Source organism: Hypomesus nipponensis, chromosome 17 (assembly GCF_054491055.1).
Source record: "Hypomesus nipponensis isolate SF chromosome 17, ASM5449105v1, whole genome shotgun sequence".
Taxonomy (NCBI): domain Eukaryota; kingdom Metazoa; phylum Chordata; class Actinopteri; order Osmeriformes; family Osmeridae; genus Hypomesus; species Hypomesus nipponensis.
In genome coordinates, this window is record NC_140377.1 from 13,278,679 (window position 1) to 13,299,425 (window position 20,747).

Sequence of the window (20,747 nt, forward strand, 5' to 3'; positions counted from 1 at the left end):
TAATTTCGCTCTAATATAACTTTTCCAGTTGTATTAGAACCAATTTAAAACCCGGGGGTTTAATTTCTGAATTTTTACTGAATACATTACACATCACAGATTCTCTGATTATAAATACAAGTTCTGGTCGGAAAGGTTTTAAAAAAACTCTGTTTGGCTAGGAATTATAACAAATGTTGATCACGCATTTGTTAACCACCAAACTTGGAATTCATCTAAACAGACACATCTCTCAGCATTAATACTCAAACTATACCCTCTGGAATCCCCTTAAGATCTCAAGTAACGGGACTCTTTTAACCCCCACCTTTCTCCATCTCTCCCCTTGATTTCTTTACTTCTTGGTCAAAGAAAAAACCACACCACACGCCTCTCTATTTTTATTCAGCACAATCTGACTCCACACAAATATTATTTGTTTAGCGAATCTTAACTATTTTGAGGGACACTTAACTTCAAGCACTAACTATTTTGAGGGACACTTAACCTCAAGCACTAACTATTTTGAGGGACACTTAACCTCAAGCACTAACTATTTTGAGGGACACTTAACCTCAAGCACTAACTATTTTGAGGGACACTTAACCTCAAGCACTAACTATTTTGAGGGACACTTAACCTCAAGCATTAACTATTTCGAGGGACACTTAACCTCAAGCATTGACTCTTTTGACTTATAAAACGGTTGATTTCCCACTACTGATGGTTTGACTAGGTACGATGAAACATAGTAATCGTCTAAATTTGGTTCTCAGTTCCGAATAGCAGTACTTTGAATTAACAGGTGTCTTCTTACCTTTTTTTATGTTGAGGCGCGCCTGACGATTACGTCTGCCTCCTCGTACTGGTGTATGGGTCTCTCTCCCGATCTGTCGGTCGGGCCGGAACCCTCTGGATTCCCTCTTTTCAGCGTCGGGGTCACCATTTGAAGGATGTAGATTGTTTGCGTCTATTCCAATATGTAATGATGGTATTCAATGACACAAGTCTGTGTTCTAGAAAGAGTGGTCTGGCGTCGCAGAGGTCCGATAATATCAGCTTTAATGCAGCAGTTGGAAATCAACAAGTACAGAGCTCTGGGGCTGTCTACGTTTCCCTACCCGCAACAGAGTTTGGGCTGGTTCACGAAGTCCAACTGGCTATCTGTCCCTGCCCTAGCATATATTATACAGTGCAATTGAAACAGAAATATCAAAAAAGGGTTGAGCTTGTTCTCTTGTGTATCAGGGAGTTGTTCTTCCTTACGCATCCCACCTGCTCGGGCTCTCTCTCAGCCCGGATTCAAGGTTGCTTCTGAAATGGAGAGATAACAACACAAAATACAGCCTGTTTCCCACACCCTGTGTGAGACACAATGTTTTAAAACTGAGCACACTTCTAAGTTCATAAGACATACATTTAACAAGCACAATACATAATTTTAATACATCTTCTTTAGTATCAATACAGCAATGGTTGATAGCCAATCAACTTAGAAACATGGGGAAATGAAAGTTAAATTACAAATGGTTTGAAAAGAACGAGTATTCTTGGTTAAGGTTGGTGCCTGGAAATGCTTATGAAGTGAACTGCGTGTCGGAAACATTTCTAACTTGGGACAATGGGGATCAGAGCGATGGAATCGAACGTGCAGAGCAAAAACACAGAGACTACGAAGGGCACGCCAGAAGCCTGCAAGTGCTAGTTTCTGCTCCAACATTTCCATCGCTAGCAACGATGTCAACGCTACAACGGTGGATGTTACAGTGGGTGGCAACTGCTTAGTAGAGGTGCGCAAAACCACTTTTGGACAATCATGTTTTTCAGTAATAGGGACTCATTTATGGAATAATTTACCAACATAAATAAAAACACAAACCAAACTGAAAACATTAAATAGAAAGATGAAACACTGGCTGAAAGAAAACCAAACATGTAGCCACTAAGTCAGGTCCATAAAGGCAGGAGCACAGTGTGTCTGTGTTGTCCCTGTTGTAATGTATTGTGTTGTTACGTGATGCTCTGTTGTGTGTAATGTGGTCATGAATCTGTGAAATGTTGATATACTAATATATTGCAACTGCTGCATGATTGTGTGACTCACACTATACTGTAAATTGTATTTGCCTAACTTTTTAGAAAGGTCTGACCAGGGACTGGGGTTGCAAATTAGCCTATTGGCTAAAAACCTTTTATGCAACACATCTACAACATGTATGTAATAATGTGCGCTGCATTGTCCCTGACAAATAAACAAATAAATACAAATTACAATAGGAAATCCAGAGCCAACAATGCCATCCGACCTCGGAGCAATTACACATTTAGTCAATGTTCGTAAACTCAACCGATTATTGTGATTTTACAGAGGCGGCGGCACGTTTTTTGTGATGGAGGGGCGAGATTTTTTTGCCCCGCAAAAAAAATGAAATCTACACCCTCTGAAACGCTATTTCCTGCATTTTAGGGGGCAGAATTTCATTATACACTTAGCTAGTGGATTTTATTGAGGGGGGCAACGCCCCCCCAACATATTTTTCGGAGGGGCGACCGCCCCCCCTGTGCCGCCGCCACTGTTTTACTACACTGTTCATTTTGAACAGACATCAGTGTGTTTATTTGGAAATATTACTGTATATTTCCACTTTTGATTTGTATTTCCGTTGTAAGTTTGGTCTTAAATTTCATTTAGAAGTGGTATTAAAAGGTCTTAAAAAGTCTTAAATTTAACTTGTTAATACCTGTACACACCCTGTATCAGAGGGCGCTCGCTGTGGTGGCGTATACGGGACGGTTCTGGTAGGCCAGAACTCCCAGTCCATCCATGATTGAGAATGAGCAAAAATGGGCCTTTTAATATCACTGATATGATGATGGCGAGTCACATGTTCAAACTGATCATATTTATAGAGTGGCTCTGTGGACTTTAAAGCACTGATGTGTCAGTGCACTTGGCGAGTTCGGTAAAGTTGGCATGACATTCACAGATTCAAACTTCTGGGATCAATAACTCCATAGCAAAATGTTATTAAATCACAAATAACGCATATTTTGTACTGTAGTAAGGTAAAAACAACGAGCTACAAAGTCATTTGGGTTTGTGTGTGTGTGTGTCATGATGTGCGTTGGGGCCTCATTCTGGCAATTAGCCCCAGGCCTCAAAATGTCTTAATCCGGCCCTGATCACACCAGCACAGATGAGTTGATGGAATTTCTTGTATGCTCTTTTCCTAAATTGAGAAGTACTGGAGGATTTGAATTACTCAAAATTTCTGGAATGACACGAAGCCGGCAGCTTCTATTAATACCGTGTCCAAATAAAGGCTACAATATCAAATTCCTCAAAGACCCACAGACCCAGATTGGCAGTGCCACCATTTTTATCCGCCCACTTCAAAGGAACTTAAATCTAGACCATGTAAGCATTCACTAACCTTTCTGCTGTATAAATCAGCATTCAAATGTATATCGTTTTATTATTATGCATCTAGGCATTTGCCTACTTAGTTTGCTACAATCACATAGTGCAGTGAAAGACTGTTTTTAGGTATGGTCTGCTAATTATAAAGGAAGCATTGGTTTTAATGTAACATTAATCCTGGGTCTTCTTTTGTTTGAATGTAATGATCCAAATTAATAGGAGTCCAGAAATTAGGCTGAGATTGGCAGAGAAACTGGACTGGCTGGACCTCCTCAGCTGTGTGTATGCTGCAGACAGGAATTTCCTTTTGTAGAGATAGAAGTGCACAGTGAATCTTGCATGATGTACTGGTCTGTCATTTGTCTATTCTTACAGTACATGGTTTCGTTTTGAAAATTGAAAGTGTAACTTTTCTTTTTATTATTAAAAGGATGTTGAATTCTGTGACTTTTGGGGTGGGATTTATAAAAAATATATATTAATAGGAATAGCGAATGGTTCAGATAGTAGGTCTGAGGCGTCAGCAAGTGCTTCAGATAGTAGACTACCCAGACAGGCAGGTATAATCCAGGATTTGGCACAGGAAACCATGTGTCATCCAGGGAAACTGAAGCGGTGACTGAGATCATTGATGTAGATGCTGTTAAGGAGTCAGGTATTTTAAATAGTTGCATCATACATTTGATTAAGTAAAACAGATTTTTAAAGGGGACGATTAGCAATATTGAATTGCTATTTTTGCATTTACAGGGTGGAAAATGGAATCGGATACACTAAAAGCTGCAACAAGTTTCAGAGAGCACATAATCGGTACCCACGAAACAGGAAAGCCTCTGAGACTTCACATGGATGTGAGAGACACAGAAGAGGACAGGGAAAGGTCCATCTTGACTTTTTACAAGAACCGTAACACAGAATGGGCTTGTCCACTCCAGTGCTCACTTGATGGTAAAGTCTACAGTTTTGATTCTCTGAATAAATTCTGCCTGTTTGATAAATAAACAATGGGGTTTGAATTGTTTGTGCAATGTTGATAGGTGATCCTGCTGTGGGCAAAGGAGTGACAAGACATTTCCTCACAACTATTACAACATTGGCTGTATCCTGGGATCTGCCAGGAGTGACCCAAGATAACAGGAAATGGCTCATGGAAAAGATGCTCCTCCATGTTGTGAGTCTAATCTTCATTCACAGTGGCACTAATAAGTACCTGCAGTTGTAATTAAGTAAAAGTTCTTATTAGAGATTGACATTTCTACCAAAACTTTAAAAAAAATTCACTGGAACCATTTGTTTGAACCATAGTTCCCTAGTTTATATGTATTTGACAGGTCTTTGAAAGAACTGTCAAACAATTAAAGCAACTGCGGTCTGGTTTGAAAGAAACTCTCATCTGGCCTCTGCTAACAGAGAGGAGAGACACCATTCCCCTGTTTTTCCCCAGAAGCTCCTTTACATTGAGCACTCCAATGGTAAGTGTACCTCCCTTCATTTTAGGAAGTATACTAGGTGAGGATTATTTTACTTTCATCACAGCTCTAGTAGTTAGATTTGATTTTGAATATTTATGGTCATAGTCTGGCCTGGTCTAGTGTAGTAATATGGACATCTTTTTCAAGATGATTCTAGACTGAAAGACACTGAACAATGGTGACGAGGATGTCTCTCTGGAAGATCTCTGCCGGATCACCAGCTTCCTCCACGACTACATAGAGAATGGTATGCTTTATTACTATAAATACTTCATGAAAGGAGCAATCATTTGTAATGTTTTGATTTCTTGTCATTATTTTTAGCCTCTCCAAAATCCCTAGAACAGCACCTCAAGTTTTGGACCGGATTGGAAGTACCTCCAAAATCCCTAGATCTTGAAGTTGTGAGTCAAGCTGGCCTTCCTAAATCATCGACATGCTTCTGTCTTCTGAAGTTGCCCAACCATTATTTGGAATATAAAACATTTAAAGCAGACATGACCATGGTAACTAGTGTGACAGATGTTGGCTTTGGGCTTAATTAGAAAAATTACAGCTGTTTTTAAGAGAACAAAACCTTCTTTCACATAAAAAGTTTGTTTTACATCTGGTTTATTAATAAGTGCATATATATCAATAAGGCTATACAGTTGCCTTTATTCTCTGTAAGTTCATGGATGCTTTAATGTTTAAGCAGTGTTCTAATTGCTGCAACTTTACAGCACTAGTAGATCAGTCAAGTATTACAATAAAGATCATACATTTCAATAGTTCTGATTATGTAATGTCAATATTGACAGCGTGTTTGAAAAAAAATGCAATAACTGTTATTGTACCTGACACTTACTAAAGTCTGGAATTCAATGTCAAGTTTTGTATTCTGCATTTCTGGATTCCAGATCTTTTTACAGACAAGGTATATACCTATGTTGCATAGTTAAGAATTTCAGACAATATGGCCACAGATTGTGTGTATACATCCAACACATTGGATGTATACATACAATCCTGTTCAGTCAGTGGGCGCTGAAGTTCCACTTCAGGTATAATGACACCTTGACAACGAGGCCTGAATGGACCTGCCCAGTCGATGCCATACTCTACATTGACCTAATAGAAAGATTTTAATCACTTAATGTAAATCGACAATACACTGTATGGGGCTTTAAAGAGTTTGAGAAAAGGTAGAAATATATTGGTTAGAGGATGCAGATTACCGTGAGTCCTCAAGTTAGTGAGTACAAAATTAAGTGAGGATGTGTCATCTAACAAGAAAATGAGAATCTACTAAATCAGTTTAATGCAAGTGCTATAGAGCAATACAAATAACTCCTAAGGATTAAACATGCATACCTGTAAGGGGTGTGCCTCTAGTTGATGACGAGTCCAGAGTTGGTGAAGTGACTGATTGCCCTCGGTCCGGAGTCGGTGGTGGTTCCAGCCATCTTTGAAGAACTAAAGGTGCCTCTGTACTTGTGGAAGAAAGCTCCAGTGCAGTGCATAGAGGTGAACTTCATCATCTGAATAAAGTAGGCCCTCATGCTCCAGGTTGTAGAAGTGGGTGTAGAAAAGATCAAGTACCCCTCCAAAAACATCTCTCCACAAGCGCTCAATTCTGTAAAAAATAACAGCTAAATAATTACCAGTTAACATTTAGATGTATTTGAATTTTAATAGGTTAGCAAGAAGACTGTTGTAACTGACTTAAAACTATTGTACTTGCTTTGTATTTTATTTTTGTTGCTGGCTCTTTCACACAGGTACACCCTTGCACTTTGAGGTTCATGTTGTTAAATTGTCTAACTGTAACTTGTTCAATGATTCAAGTTCTTCTTAGATCTGACACATTTAAATGTAGTTTATTTAATTTAAATAAATCTATTTTAAAAGTGTATGTATGTAAATTTTTGGGGTGTAACTTAAAATGTATGAATAGTTTCACCTAGGAGATGTAACTAGATTAGATCAACGCAAAATAAATTAGCTTAGTTGAGAAACCACCCTTTGATCATGTGCGAGACAACTGTCCCACCCCTCAGATCTCACTGCCTTTTTTGAGCACATTTCCTAACGGCAAGAGACACTGACTGCAAGTGGGGAAGTTCATTCTTTGGTATGTATTCGTTTTTTATTGGTTTATGTACTTCGCTACGTGCATTTTGTAATACTGACCTACATTTGTGCAACAACCATCAAGCAATGCTATTTTTGCACCGTTTTCACTTTGACAAGTCTGAGTTAGCAGGCTAGCTGCATGTATATCGTCGTTGCTAGCTAGCCTACTACACTTGAGGTAAAATATTTCAAGCAGATTTTTTAGCTTAGTGTCACAGGTGCGGGCGCTGGTGCCTCCACTTAGTCTACTCTTACTCTGAGGAGCAAAACGTATTTCCCACTCCAAAGATGCCAAAAGTCAGAGAATCGAGGTATAAAATGTATTAGGTTTATTGGTAAAAAAAAGAAAAGGAAGTCCTTGACGTTGATCGCCTCAAGAGGCTCTGGCAGGAGGTAAGGTAGCCTGGTTCAACTGGTGGCCGCTGATACTGGCCTCCTCCAGCAGGGGGAAGGGGGGGGGGTTATCCGGAGACTGTTGGAATCGTCCGATTGATTATTCTGCGCACACTGGACGTAATCTATCGCCCACCTGGGACTGCAATCCTATCGCCCACCTGGGACTGCAGGGTGCTCCAACTAGTGCATGAACGGCAAAATCTGTAAAAACAGTGGAACACCACACAACAAACTCACGTGTGCAAGCCTAACACAACTGTGGATAAAACCTCAAACTCAGGTGTATAAATAGGCCGAGCAGTCCGGGCAGCATGTTCCACAAGCTTGGCTGTATAGAATTCACGGTACTCAGCTTCCGCGAAAGTCCGTCTCTGTGCGCGCTGTGTTGCAGTCCCTTGCTTCCCCAGTCCTCTCTCTGCTTCCAGTCCTCTCTCTGCTTCCAGTCCTCTCTCTGCTTCCAGTCCTCTCTCTGCTTCCAGTCCTCTCTCTGCTTCCAGTCCTCTCTCTGCTTCCAGTCCTCTCTCTGCTTCCAGTCCTCTCTCTGCTTCCAGTCCTCTCTCTGCTTCCAGTCCTCTCTCTGCTTCCAGTCCTCTCTCTGCTTCCAGTCCTCTCTCTGCTTCCAGTCCTCTCTCTGCTTCCAGTTTCAGTTCTCCTTCCAGTCCCCAACGCCGCTTGACTAACGGTGATCTGAGTTTAAAAACCCTCCCAATCCCCCGGTTAATTGCGGCCAGCTGGGTGCTTCCCTGTTTAATAAGGTACTGAATGTGGTCCCCGTGACATCAGTCTGTTGATTTGATCTTAAATAAGTGAAACTTCCTAAATATACAGATAGCAATAAATAATCGACTATACTAACCCTAATACTAAAACTTCCTAAATTACAGATAACTATAAATAATACACTATACTAACCCTAAATGCACATAAAACCTATTTCAACCTTAAACCTATTCTAACCTAAGTGGAGTACAGTACAATAGTGCAAAATTGCAGATCAGTGACTATGTCAATGACCATACAGGAGCCTGATGGCGGTACAGTAGTGCAATGTTACTTATAGTGCAACCAGTAGCTGAAAGTGACAGTGTATAAGTGTCCTGTGTACTGTGCAGTACATCAATGTCCATATCAGTGTCCATTCAGAAGCCTGATGGCCCTTTGGTAGAAACTGTTGTCCAGTCTGAGTGTGCGCGACCCCCCCCCCCCCGCTCCCAAGGCGAGTTTTAACGGCTGTTCGCGCGTCTATGTTGCTTCACTCCATCATCCCTTATTTCAGGGGTAGGCAACCCTGGTCCTAGAGAGCCGCTGTCCTTCATGTTTTAGATGTTTCCCTGCTCCAGCACACCTGATATAATGAATGGGTGGTTATCAAGCTCTGTGGAAGCCGGGTAATGACCATTTATTTGAATCAGGTGTGCTGGAGCAGGGAAACATCTAAAACATGCAGGACAGCGGCTCTCTAGGACCAGGGTTGCCTACCCCTGCCTTATTGTTTACAAGGTTAACAGGGCTACTGGGTTGGCGTTGCCTTTTCAGCTTGATATACATATATAAGATGTGGCTTGAGAGCGTTTGAAATGGTTGAAATGCGTGTGTCTCACGGCCAATGCGTGACAGTTGGCAGCCCGGTGTTTGTCAAAAGTTTGCAGCATATTTGTAATTGCTGTTTTTTTGGACCGTGTTTAATGGCTGCATCTCGTTGGCTATATAGAGAGTTGCGATATCAGTGAGGGTGCGCCATTTCGCACTGTCACGTTTATATTTGCACTGTCGGGAAAAGGCATCTGTAACAGAACTGTATGGAAGACCCCTTTCCAGCTCCAGTTGTTGTTCACAGGTTGAAAAACTGGGTGGGATAGTTATGTATTGCTAGGTGGGATGTTAGGTTAGTTGCCTCTTTTTGTTTCCACTGTTTTTAAACAAAGTCGACATACCGGCTCGTTCACGTTAATTGGTTCTCATCTCATTCGGCTTAAAGACAAAATGTTCCCACACCGGAGCTGAAGATTGCGGCTTTGAACACATAGCATTAACCGAGAACACCACAGCATTAGCCGAGAACACCGCAGCATTCGCACAAAACACAACGACATTTGCAGAAACGCTGCATTTCAAGTTCAAACCAAAACGTTCTCCAGACCACTAGGGGCAGTGCAAAATGGAATTAGTTGGGTTCTCACCAAAATAAAAACGAACTTTTGGACAGCCGGTCAATTTGAAATCATTCAAATCAAGAACATCAAACAAGAACATAACTTAAATTCACCAATGAAAGTTGGTTTTATTATATTTTAATTATAATCTTGTTTTACAAAATGCACGCCCTCTCTCAGTTTCAATGATTTGGAATTATGTTTGATAGCAAACCTCCAAGAGGTATGTAAGCGTGTTCCCGTAGAGTTAATTTACTTCACTTGAAGTACACTACAACAGGTAAAACACCCTATTTTGCATGCACTGCCCCTAGTGGTCTGGAGAACGATTTGGTGTGAACTTGAAATGCAGCGTTTCTGCAAATGTCGTTGTGTTTTGTGCTAATGCTGCGGTGTTCTCAGCTAATGCTGCGGTGTTCTCGACTGATGTTGGTGGTGTGAACCAATGCTGTTGTGTTGTAAGTAGTAGATTGTTTTTGAAATGTAGCGTTTTTATAAATGTTTCGTTTTTTGTTAATGTTGTTGTGTTGTGTGTTAATGTTGTTGTCTTTTAAACTTTTGTTTGCTTCGCTAATGTTTCTGTGGTGTTCACCCGTGGGCCACCGTACGCTGCTACTGAAGATGCAGAGAAGGACATCGAAAACACAGTCATGGGGATTTACATGATCCGACGAGATGCAGATGGAGAGCCAGACGATGTGGGAATTGTGATAGAAGGCATCAAAGTCCTGAGCAAAGTGTCATTGTGGGGTTCGTCATGCTGTTTGGGCTCATTTATGCCCTTGTTCTGAGCTTTTCAGACAATCTCAAGTACACCTTTGAGTTTTTTTAGAAGGTCATAATGAATCTGGATGGGCACAAACTGAATGCAAAGGTACAGCAGATAAAAATCAAACTGTTTGCATAAGAGAAAAACCTGTGTGTCCATTATTAGTGCATTAATCTGCACTTAAATCTGCTTTAAAATAACGGACATAAAATCTACAAACAACCGTCATGTAGGCCTATGTGTGCAACCATTTGTAAAACGTGCTACAATAAAGGCAGGCAACTGTAGATTATCAAGCCCTTTCTCTTTGTTCTCATTCAGCTCAGGTAAATCAGCAATTTGCTGATGTTCCCTTTTGTGCTTGTCCCCTGTTCGTATCCGCGAACACGTTTCCAGGCAACTTCTTGACATTAGCAAATAAATGGGCTGCTAGTTTACCCATTTCACATTGGTTTCAAACTTAGATATGTTAACTGGAGTTAATAGAATAGTAGAAAATCGGAAATGCAATACCACCAACATCCACCGGGACTGTTGCCTCAAGACGAGAGGCGATGGGTGGGGGCTTGCGTGTGACACACGCATTTCAACCATTTCTTACGCTCTCATGCCACCTAGCTCGCCAAGCAAACGTTGTAAACTTTACGACGAGCAGGATAACCGAGTGAAGCAACATTGACGCGCAAAAAAATCTAGCTGTGTCTATTAATATATAAGTCTATGGCAGGACTTTGCTAGCCTGGTCCTGACCAGACTCTCATTTCATTTGTACAGAGAGTCTGGCCTCGCTCCATTGACAAGCGTTGACGTCCTTGTAGGCGGGTACTCTGTTGAAGTTTAAAACTATTGGATCTGCCCAGAACCACTGTAATCTGCCATAACCAATCGCTTGCGTTCGCCTTAGCCAATTCCTTCACCACTAGTGTAACAGAGCTAGCTGCCGTAGGTGGAAAATCAAACTTTTCCTGAACCCCGGGATGGTTCGGGGAGGAGGGCCACAACATCATGGCCACTAACAAAACTCAGCAAAACTTGTTCTTGCTCCGGCTTTAGCTGTTGGATATTCGGCAGCGTTGCCACAACGGACTGAATAGCTTGGCTCGCATCTTTCTCCGCCGCCATTACGGAACTACAACACAAACTAGCGCACAACGTCAACGTTCTCAGCCACTCCCTCTGTTCGCTGATTGGCCGGTTAAAAAGTAACCTGCAAAATCTGACTTACCTACTGAGCGGCCAGACCGAGTACATAGGCTATGTTCGCCATGTTTTCTTTTTGATTATGGCATAAAATGTGCAGTCTTGAAGAAGAAAATGCAAATAGAACTAGAAAAGGCTGTTCCTGCGAAACAGCAGTGAGAATGCTGAAAACCTGAATGGGGATAGCTGACCATGCTAAAAAAGCTGAAAATAGTGAACATTTAGTAGAAAGCTATAAGCTGAATGTCTTGTGAACATTTTAAAGGTTGAATGGTGTCTCTATCTGAAAGTATGCTGAAGAAGTTAAGTTTGAAAGAGGATGCTTTTTTAATGATTTGAAAGGATTTACCATTACTTTTAAAGGGAGAATAATTTGCACAAAAACCTTAACATTTTTTTAAGTATAAAAGGGAGAAATACCAAAACACAGCACACATCTCCTGAAGGAGCTGAACGTTTGTTTTTTTATATATATGTATTTTTTATTGCTGAAAATACAGAAATTAGAAAATACCCGCAAGCTGAAAGCTGAAATGAATTTCAAAAATGTGTGAGTCACACAAAAGAGGCAGTGTGGAAGCTGAACTGCATGATCTAACAAAGCTAAGAGCTAAAATAGCCTACAATGCGGGAGAAGCTGGAAGCTGAACTGTTAAACAGGAGAAGAAGCTAGTCATAACAAGAATATTATCGTTTTAACTGCTGAAATTATAGTTGGGATAGTAAAAGCAGTAGCAGATGTAGCCTACCATTGAGTGCATTTACTCGGCTTTCTTAGTAGGATTCAAACATACAGCAGTAGGGCCGATACAAGAAGACACGGCGACACTTTGTTGCAGAAGGATGATGGTGCAAGTTTCGTCCGTGAAGCATACAACGATTAATAAAAAGAATCATGTAGACGTGTTTATTGAGTAATCGCATAACTAGTTACACATGTAAACGGAGTAATTGTATTATTGGCATAAACCGACAATTGCTAACGGAGTAATTGTATTATTGGCATAAACCGACAATTGCTAGTAATCGGGTTTGATGAATGATTAACTTTATTGGTTCGTCGAGAATAACAGAAATTTGCCTAGCATCCATACCTCAAACAAGTTAAACTAGACGCAAAACTACACGTCCAATCCACAAAAAACGGATATTTTCCGAGACCCAAGACCCAAGAACCATTGATATCCTTTGTGTGTCTGTGCGGTCAGAAATACAACTCTTTTTGCAGTTTCCAAAACGAGCGAATAGTGTTTTTACTGTATGTACATCGTGACTGTCTCCTGACCAAGGTCATTGTCAGCTGCGCCTTGCATATTTAAGGCGGTTAGCACTACAGAGGCAGCCTCGTCTGCTAGCCTCGGCGCACGAAGACTCAGTCGATCAAAGACAAAGGAGTCTACCTGCGGGAGTCCACCAAGGAAGGCCGACGAGGAGGATCACCTCTTCTGATAAGTATCAACCTATTCATATTCATAATAAGATTATATTCTACCTAGAACTTATTCATAGCTAGCATGTGTTTCTTTAGCATTCCTGTTCATTACACTACCCGTAGACGTAGATATGTCACAAAATATATACGGTCTACTTCTAACCTTCACTACCTATCCAGATCTTCTCCACCTGCCCTCTCTCTTTCCTTAGGGCTCTGGAACTGCCAGTCTGCTGTGAACAAGGCAGACTTCCTCCCGGCGTTTGCATCCCATGCTTCTCTTCATGCCCTTGCGCTGACAGAGACATGGATCCGCCCAGAGAACACTGCAACTCCAGCTGCTCTCTCCGTCAACCACTCCTTCACTCACTCACCCCGCTCAACTGGGCGGGGTGGTGGGACAGGTTTGCTTCTTTCCCCACATATTAAATACACATCCACGCCACTCTCTTTTACTGCCAAATCATTTGAACACCACTATGTGATGATAACTAATCCTATCAAAGCATGCTTAATTGTTCTTTATCGCCCACCAGGACCGCTAGCTGACTTTGTGGACGAGCTGGACATGCTCCTCAGCATCCTCCCGGATGATGGAACCCCCCTGATAGTCCTTGGGGACTTCAACATCCACCTCCAAGGAACGCAGGCTGCTGACTTCTTGTCCCTCCTGACTGCCTTTGATTTGACGCTGCTGAGCACACCGGCGACCCACAAGGCAGGCAAACAGCTAGACCTCGTCCTGACACGTAACTGTATCACTGACTTAACCTCTGTAACCCCTCTGCACATATCTGATCACTACTTTATCAAATTCTCTGTCTCTCTCCCTCCAACTCCTCCTACCTCCCCTCCCCTCGTAACTTTCCGGCGCAACCTCCGCTCCCTATCCCCCTCCCATTTCTCCTCTGTTGTAACATCCTCCATCCCTCCCATTGACGAGTTCTCGTCCTACCCCACTAACACTGCCACCGACACCTTGTTAACCACTTTAACTGCATCACTTGACTCTCTCTGTCCCCTGTCAACCAGGCCTGCTCGATCTTCTCCCTCCTGCCCGTGGCTTACGGATGTTATTCGTGAAAAGCGGTCCACCCTTCGAGCAGCTGAGAGGAGATGGCGCAAGTCCAAAGACGGTCTGGACCTTGATAAGTATCACTCCCTCCTTAAATCCTTCTCTTCTCACATAACTGGTGCTAAAACCCTCTACTTTCTTAACAAAATTAACTCTGCTTCTAACCCCCACAAACTTTTCTCTACCTTCTCCACCCTTCTTAACCCACCTCCCCCACCCCCCCCCCTCCACTCTGACAGCAGACGACTTCTCCTCCTTCTTTGAGGAAAAAGTCTCCGACATTAGCAGTCGGTTCCCTAAACCCACCTTTCCTACCCCCTCACCTTTCACGACTGACCCAACTAAATGTCTAAACACTTTCTCTCCCCTGTCCGAGTCAGAGCTCTCTGACCTCATTCTCTCTCATCGCCCCACCTCCTGCCCCCTTGATCCTGTTCCCTCCCCTCTCTTTCAAACTATCTCCCCCTCTATCATAACTTTTCTGCTCCATGTCCTAAACTCCTCTCTTACCTCTGGCACCTTCCCCTCTGCCTTCAAACAGGCCAGAGTTGTTCCTCTACTCAAAAAACCCTCCCTTAACCCTGCCGTCCTCCAGAACTACAGACCGGTATCACTGCTACCCTTCTTTTCTAAAACAATTGAACGTGCTGTATCTAACCAACTCTCTAACTTTCTCTCTCAGAACAACCTGCTTGACCCCAACCAATCGGGCTTCAAGACCGGCCACTCCACAGAGACTGCCCTCCTTTCAGTCACCACTGCCCTCCAGTCTGCCAGAGCGGCTTCGAGGTCATCCGTCATCATTCTGCTGGACCTTTCTGCAGCGTTTGACACGGTTAACCACCAGATCCTGCTCTACAGACTTGGAGAGATGGGCATCACTGGCACTGCACTCCAGTGGATCTCATCCTACCTCTCGGGAAGATCCTACCAGGTCTCCTGGGGAGGCAAACTGTCAGACCCCCGCCAGCTCTCCACCGGTGTCCCACAGGGCTCCGTCCTTGGACCCCTCCTCTTCTCTCTGTACACCACCTCACTTGGACCAATCATCACCTCCCATGGCTTCTCCTACCACTGCTACGCTGACGACACCCAGCTGTACCTGTCGTTCCCCCCGACCGATCCGGGGATCTCTGCTAGGATTGAGGCCTGCCTCGCAGACATCTCCGCCTGGATGACCGAGCACCACCTCCAGCTGAACCTCGCCAAAACAGAACTTCTCATCATCCCGGCTAAACCCTCCATCTCCCACGACCTGTCAATCACCCTGGGATCTGCGACGGTGACCTCCTCATCCTCTGCCAGGAACCTTGGGGTTACAATGGATGACGAGCTCTCCTTCACGGCCCACATCGCCGCAGTCTCCCGGTCTTGTAGATTCACCCTCTACAACATCCGAAAGATCAGGAGATACCTGTCTGAGCACTCCACCCAGCTGCTAGTCCAAGCACTGGTCCTCTCCAAGTTGGACTACTGCAACTCGCTGCTCGCTGGTCTCCCAGCATGTGCAACCCGCCCTCTTCAGAGGATTCAGAATGCAGCGGCCCGCCTGGTCTACAATCTACCCAGACGCTCCCATGTTACCCCGCTCCTCATCTCCCTCCACTGGCTACCCATCAACGCCCGTATCAGATTCAAGACCCTGGTACTGACCTTCCGAGCAGTGAACGGGACTGCACCCATCTACATCAAGTCTCTCCTGCAACCTTACACCCCCACCCGTCACCTACGGTCTTCTTCAGACAACCGCCTGGTGGTCCCACCGCTCAAGACTGCCCGGTCCCAACACAAGCTCTTCTCCTGCCTGGCGCCCCAATGGTGGAACCAGCTCCCCAGCTCCATCAGGGACACTGACTGGCTCCCCACCTTCAAGAAAAGGCTCAAGACGCACTTGTTCCGGGAGTACAACGGCACTTAAGAATGCTTGGCTGGATTTGTTAGTCTGCTCCAGGATCACTACGACTCTTATTGAGCGACTTGTTGCTATTGTAGGTTAGATATAACGAAGTTAAGTCTTGTACTTGCTGTGTAATATTTTACTGTTGATTGTTCTTTTACAGGTACAGTCCTGCACTTTTGTGGTTCATGTTGTTTTATTTTAACTTGTATAACTACATGCTCTTATGGGTCTTCCCTTTTGGCACTTGTTTAGCTTTTTCACAATGTATGCTTCATGTTTTGGCTGCTTGCAATGTTTGGGACTATCTCGTTGTTATGTTCAGTGACCTATGCTCTTTTGTAAAGCTCTCTCTTGGAAGTCGCTTTGGATAAAAGCGTCTGCTAAATGAATAAATGTAAATGTAAATGTAAATGTACCCAATTCTGCTTTCATGGTGCGTGTCTGTTTGGTTGCCACAATGGAGCAGCTGTACTCGCTAACGAGCTGGGCAGAGAGAATGACACATTTAGCAAGTTAACCTAGACGCAAAACTGTACGTCCAATCCAAAAAATTAGGATATTTTCCGAGACCCAAGACTCTGCCGAAACCAGAGATATTCTTTATGTCTGTACAGTCAGAAATAGACTGTACCTGCAGTCTTGAAAACGTGTTCCTTTTGGTTTCCTGGTGTGTGTTTGTTTGGTTGCCACGGCAATGGAGCAGCTGTGCTCGCTAACGAGCTGGGCAGAGAATCACGAATTTAGCTGGATTCCACACCTCAAACAAGTTAACCTAGACGCAAAACTATACGTCCAATCCAAAAAATGAGGATATTTTCCGAGACCCAAGACTCCCCCGAAACCAGACATGTCCTTTTTATGTCTGTGCGGAAATACGACTCTACCGGCAGTTTAAAAACACGTCTATTTTCGAAATTCTCTGACGAATTTTACCCACCTCTCCATTGAAGTTAGTGAGATAATTTGAAAGGCTGCTGTCGCTTCAAGGCTCAAAGCTGAAAATCTGTAAATGTGAGCTCTTTAGTAGTTACATTGGCTGAAAGAGGACAAGTTTTCCTACATTTAAGGTGTAACTTGTTTCTGTAAGTTAAACTATATGAACGTCAGAGGAATTTGTTTGACAATTTAGTTGAATATCAGAAAAAGAGCAGCTGCTCAATCATAACAATCAAGAAGGAGCTAGCCAGCAGAGTGGCACACTCCCAAGAAGGAGCTAAATGTTTCATGTATTTAAACCTGTCATGATTGAAAATTGGCTGAATATTTGAAAAAGCTGAATCATTTGGGAATAGCTGAATGTCTTGTGAACATTTTAAAGTTTGAATGGTGTCTCTAGCTGAAAGTATGCTGAACTGGTTAAGTTTGAAAGAGGAGGAAGCTTTTTAATGATTTGAAAGGATTTACCATTACTTTTAATGGGAGAATAATCTGCACAAAAACCTTAATTGTCTAAAAAGTATAAAAGTGAGAAATACCATAGACCAAGTCATAGCCATCATCTCCTGAAGGAGCTGAACATTTTGATACCAAAATTGTAGGAATCGGTGAAAGTATGCAGGACTAGTTAAAGGCCAAAAAACGGCGGAAGAACTAAGAATATGGAACTAGAACATGCATTTCCTGCTGAAAATGCGTTGGAATGCTGAAATCTGAAATTATTATTTTTAATGGCTGAAAATACAGAAATGAGAAAATACCTGCAAGCTGAAATTAATTTTGACAATTTGTGACTCACTCTCAGACGCGGCCTTACCTATGTTTCACCCGTTTCAATTGAAATGGGCCCCGCCCTCCAAGGGGGCCCCCAACAGACCAACAAAAATCGAGCTACGAGTTTGTGAAACGAAAGTTTCTGCTCCTATAAAAGCCACAAGTCCGTAGGAAATCAACCTTGTTATTTGCGATCTTCTGTTGAAATACTACACTACCCACAATCCTAAGCAAAATAACACTGACTGATATCTCTGATTGGTCGAACTTGCGGTTACCATGGGGACGTTTACAGCCCCGTGACCAAGGTTTAAATGTTAGTTTCAGCAGGAAAAGAAATTAAACGTACATATGCCAGTGGTGCTGAAAAACTAAAGATATCGGAAAACAGAAAAGTTTCATTCAGTCTACCAAAAGTGGCCTCTTTCTTTGGTCCAGTATCTGTAGAGCTAACCCTACCGGCGCCAGCAGCGGTGCGCCCGGTGCGCATCGTTGTATTTATGATACGTTCGGTTCAGTGTCAGTCAGATTCTTTTTCTTCTTTGCTTTTGTTAAATAATTCAAGTTGAGGGGATGTTTGAGCTGTTTTTTTTAAGTCAGCCCAGACAGCTGAAAATATAGCTACTGCGCTAATCAATTAAGCAGTGAAGTTGCCGTGCGTGAAAGGGCGAGGCTGATTCCAACGTAGCTAAAACGCTGGATAATTAGATATCGTTTTCATCAAATAAGGTTGGATTATTTCGATGTTGAGCTGCCCTGTTCATGAAGCTGAAAGTGCACGTAATAAAATAATATACCATTGATGTAAACCAACAGGAATCCTTGCTTTTTCTGCTCTATTATGTTTATGTTTTATGTGGGTAGGGCCCCATATTAGTTATTGAAACGGGCCCCCAGATGCTTGGGCCGCCCCTGCTCACTCTAAAAAGGCAGTGTGGTAGCTGAACTGCATCATCTCACAAAGCTAAGTGGTAAAATACAATGCGGGAGAATACGTTTGAACGTTGTGAAGCAATCGAAGAAAAAGTTGAATTTCAAGAGGCACAATACATATCACAAATGTAAGGAATGAGACAGCTATATAAGCAGAGTGTTTGTGTAAGCTACCACTCTGTATCAGCAGTCATTTAATACTTCCATACACTTAAGCATTCTACCGCCCTTATACTGTTTGCAGAACCTTACAAAGTGTGGTGTAGACCAGTACATCACAGTAAAACATATTTATCGTATGAAATGTACACAGTTCTCAAATACACATGTATGGTTTTAATTAAGATGAACACGAAAATTAGACCATCACGTAGCCTTACAAAAATGAACATTGAATAATTAACGAGGCTAAGTACCGCCAGAAACTACTGGTACATCGCATTCACATGGTTTAAACGGCTGCTATAATTTTAGCTGACCACTAGATGTCACTGTGCTCTCCAATTTCAATGCGCCAATAGTTCGGCTCTTTGGTTCGGAGCAATCCGGAAGAAACCACCAAAGCTTCACAAGGCATCGTTCGACCATCCCTACTAATTACACATGTAAAGGGAGCAATACTATTATTGGCATAAACCGACAATGGCTATCGGGTTTCTCATAGTCAAGTGAACGCACTCGGCGGCGTAGTAGAACAAAACAGTAGCCTACCATTAGCATAGTAGTTAGTAAAAGAGATATTAGCAGCATCTTCAGAATTAGTAGTTGTAGTGTGGCATAAGATATAGCAGTATCAGTAGAGGTAGTAGTTGTGTTGTGGTGCTCTAGTCTTTTAATGAGACGAGTTGACTGAATCGTATGGAACGCCGAGTTAGTCAAAATTAAATCAATAAATAAATAGGTAAATGAATAGATAAATACATACATAAATAAATACGGCTCTGAAATAAACTCTGAAATAAAAAAAGATGGTAATAAATATATAAATATAACATTTTATAATTATATAGCTGAATCCATTTACCGACATCAATAAATAAATTACATTTATTTATTTAAAAATTACGTTTTAGTAAAGACAACATGTATTTAATTCATGGGACTTTTATTTCCTAATGCCACATTTATTGATTTTTTGAGACTTTTACGCACCACATTTTTTTCCACGTGTATTTCCACACCACATTTATTTCCACTCCACATTTATTTCAGTGCTGTATTTATTATCTCACATGCAAACGAGAGGGGCGTGGTTATCGTCAGACCAACGCAGCAGATAGCTATGCTACCTGTATGGGGGTGACAGTGGCATCGCACTGCCGAAAAGCATACAATGTAGACAAGCTTTGCCCATAATGTCTGTGTCGTCTCTGCCTTTGTATGGGAGTGATGGCGGTGACTTAGTAGCCTACGTGTGGGGACTTGATCTTTGATAGCTATGAGGTTGCGCTGAAGTTACCTTTATAAACATGGCTTTCGCTCGTGTGACGTGGAACTCGTCTGCAAAGCTAACAATCACTGCCAACACTATGTCTTCCTAGGTGGTATGTTGGCTATCACCGGTCTCGAAGTCGGCAACTGTAGGCCAAGTGGCTGGCTATCCGGCTAGCTAGCTGACAAAATAATAAAAGGACGACATCAGTGTGGCCATTTCAGCTAGAGCTAGCTACTGTAGAGCTAGTAGTGTTGTGCTGTATTGGCACATATGAACAGCCAAACCCGTTTTGTCACTGAATGGTCATTAAAACGAGTCCAGTGTTAGTGGTTTGATTTAATATTGAATAATTCCATAAACCTGTACCTAATATCTGGGTTTGGTTATTGTGTACCGTGTTGAATGGGTCTTGGTCTTGACACGTCTTGGTTAGTTGCAACTTTAAATTGCCAATAATAACAAAGCGTTAAGAAACTTGACTTCAATTTGAAGCAGTAGCCTACTGTAAATCCAAAGGTATGGGTAATGTCTGGAATGGTCTGGCTTCACTTCAGGTCTCGTCTCACTAAATGGTAATGCATGGCATAATGGCTAGATCGTTATAATCAGGTGCCTTATCGACCTAGTTATCCACATAATAGCAGAGCGATGTAGCGGTGGTGGCAGTGATTTTCTTCTTTGTTGCTAGCTGTGTTAGCTAACATTACCTGGCACTTATCACCCCCCACTACCTGTACATCTTGCACACGAACAGTGC

At 42.5% G+C, this 20,747-nt stretch overlaps 1 long non-coding RNA gene across 3 annotated transcripts; it reads left to right on the forward strand.

Moving 5' to 3' along the window:
* Positions 1–1,238: 1,238 nt before the first annotated feature.
* On the forward strand, positions 1,239–6,542 carry LOC146253622 (uncharacterized). 3 transcript variants are annotated; one of them, XR_014731811.1, is made up of 5 exons: positions 1,239–4,348; positions 4,438–4,571; positions 4,732–4,872; positions 5,020–5,119; positions 5,197–6,542. It is a non-coding gene; the product is annotated as an uncharacterized LOC146253622 (long non-coding RNA). The 3 variants fall into 3 exon arrangements; XR_014731810.1 differs by having other exon boundaries at positions 1,239–4,055; positions 4,151–4,348; positions 5,020–6,542; XR_014731809.1 differs by having other exon boundaries at positions 5,020–6,542.
* The last annotated feature ends 14,205 nt before the right edge of the window (positions 6,543–20,747 follow it).